The sequence below is a fragment of the Olea europaea genome, chromosome 8, assembly GCF_002742605.1.
Source record: "Olea europaea var. sylvestris chromosome 8, O_europaea_v1, whole genome shotgun sequence".
NCBI lineage: Eukaryota > Viridiplantae > Streptophyta > Magnoliopsida > Lamiales > Oleaceae > Olea > Olea europaea.
In genome coordinates this window covers 15250708-15253229 of record NC_036244.1, presented here as the reverse complement: position 1 = coordinate 15253229, position 2522 = coordinate 15250708, and the positions used below count along the sequence as shown (strand labels likewise).

Sequence of the window (2522 nt, the reverse complement as noted above, 5' to 3'; positions counted from 1 at the left end):
ATATACTGACCAAAAGTCTATCCGAAACCCAAACTCTTGTATAAATTCACCAAATGACATTATAATGTTACTTTTCATATCCACTTTTGTATTTTATTCCAATGAAAAATTAATCAAAAGCCACCACAAACTGTTTTTCATTGCATTTAAAATGAAAAGTTACACGTATTCCATAATTTCAATATTAATGGTCAGAATTTAACCTCCAACATGAATTACATTAAACATATATTTATAAATCTTTATATCACATGCAATAATTTGGAGACCCTACCACTTCCAAATTAATTCATAATACGTGTATAATTTCATGACAGTTACAACATTATTAAATTCACAATTAATATTCTTGGACATAACCCAGTCTGAACATGTTTTCTCAATCAAGCAATTTTCACTAAAAAGGCATAATCATGAAGGTTCATGTTGGCATCCTTACATGACCAACGATTAGAGCATTTTTCTCCTTCTATCCATTCGTTGTTTGGCTTGAACTAGTCTCAACGCCCAGAAATTTATCACATTCAAAGTGAAGAAGGAATAACAACGAACATAGGAATGTCAATGTTCTGTGCCATAGCCATATTGGCAATCAACAAGAATTGCCATTACCACAATTAATTAAACAATGGCTGACACCGGTATCATGTAATTCCACACCAATTTGGAGATGAAAGATAGTCACCTATTTTGAGACTTGTTTCCATGTGCAAATGCATATGCGGCATGTTTTCATACCATTTTAATGAAATCGACATAACTCTCTATTCAATGGCATCCATGCTGTCAACCATATTCACAATACCAAACATAATTTCATAAATCAGAATGGTCAATGAAAGAAAATATGACATTCCAATAATATTATGTAGTGAACTGAATAAAATTCCAGGAATTTAATGACTTTTGCATTAAAACCATTAATACCAGCAAACGAAATTGGCAAATGAAACTGCCAACTATGGACGAATTCAATGGCAGTTGGTAAGAAGGATTTTATCCATTAGCCACTATTTTTTACTTCATCTACCAACAAATTAATATAAATATGCCTCTTTTCTTTTTTTCCTTTGTATAAACATCAGTAGGCTATTAAATTGAGACAGTTACATCGTATTAAACTCACAATTTTTCATCTTAATTTAATCAGTACGATTATACTTCCATTCAAACGTTACAATTTCGCACTGTCATTGCATGATTCACACGTTTATTGTAGAATATGCACAAGATTAATTACCAATTTCATCCTGTAAAGTGCCACTAGTTTCCAATAATATAAAATGCACTATATGGGGCAAATTTATCTTAAGATTGTTGGAAAATGTTCACCGATTATTGTGCATATTATATTCACTAAAAGCATACCATTTATTTGCGTGAAATCGAAACATAATTTCGACTTACCGGAATGGATAATTTACCGATTCTGAATGTATGAATCTGGATTCATTTTCTTTCCATCCTTGAGTGAAAACACATCATTCTTTGGATCGAACCTTGCAATATAAATATATAAATCAGATTAATAATAAAAAGAAATCAGAAAATAAAGTGAGAAGATGCAAGTGATGGATTTTGGCCGAGGCAAGTCTTGAACACTTTGTCCTTAAAATGAATTTGCCAAGCATCGGCACTAACGATTTTCGGGCAATCATCTCCCAAGATACAATGATCATGTCAAGCCATAGGAGCACTTCAAATGACTTCGACCAATGAACTCGAACGGAGTTCCTTCTCTACTATGACCATGATTTTGATGCAAAATGAAATCACTTCTATGAAGTGTTTTATGCAACATGACATGAAAAAATAATTTATATGATGATCAAAATAAAGATCCAAATGGTCCTAAATATAGAAGTTGAAGGGTGGTAGGTGAAGGAACACGCCCCAAATTTTAATTTCCTTCAAATAGGATCGAATTTCTCATTCATATGCAAATTGGTCCTCAACCAATTTCCAACAGACTTTTCTTATTGTTTGAGGGATAACCCTATTTTTCTATAAATAAGACAATATGAAACACAAACATCGTTATTGAAGAATGTATATAAGTATTTTTAAACCGTTCAAATTATAAAAAAATAAAAATGAGTGGTGGATGAGTGAGTAATACTTATAAGACTCATTTGGTAGGACTTCTGTTTTTGTTTTAATTTCTTATTACAGAGTTTTTTTTAAGAAAATTACCTTAATAGATACTTAAAAGCTAATTTCTAAAATATTTCTCATTCGAAAAAGTTTTAGAGGAAGCCACATTGGACATGTTTATCTAAAATATCTTGTAATTAGAAGAAATATATTTATAAAATTAATCATTTTCAAAAGCAACTTTTGAGTCTTAAAAAGTCATTTTAACTTTTTAAAAGTTATGTCAAATGAACTCATATATCTCAAGAAATGTACGAACAAAAATGAATTAAGCGATTATAAATCATTTATAAACGTTAGGCAAGCTAGGCTTGTTGAATTATTTGTCCAAAACATTAACTTTTATTATATGCGTAAATCATAATGCA

The 2522-nt window shown here is 30.5% G+C and overlaps 1 long non-coding RNA gene across 1 annotated transcript; it reads right to left on the bottom strand.

Annotated features, from left to right (window-relative positions):
* Window positions 1–277: 277 nt before the first annotated feature.
* Window positions 278–1808, bottom strand: LOC111399267. The gene is made up of 2 exons (XR_002703614.1): window positions 1408–1808; window positions 278–783 (listed from the first exon to the last, which is right to left on the bottom strand). It is a non-coding gene; the product is annotated as an uncharacterized LOC111399267 (long non-coding RNA).
* Between the last annotated feature and the right edge of the window lie 714 nt (window positions 1809–2522).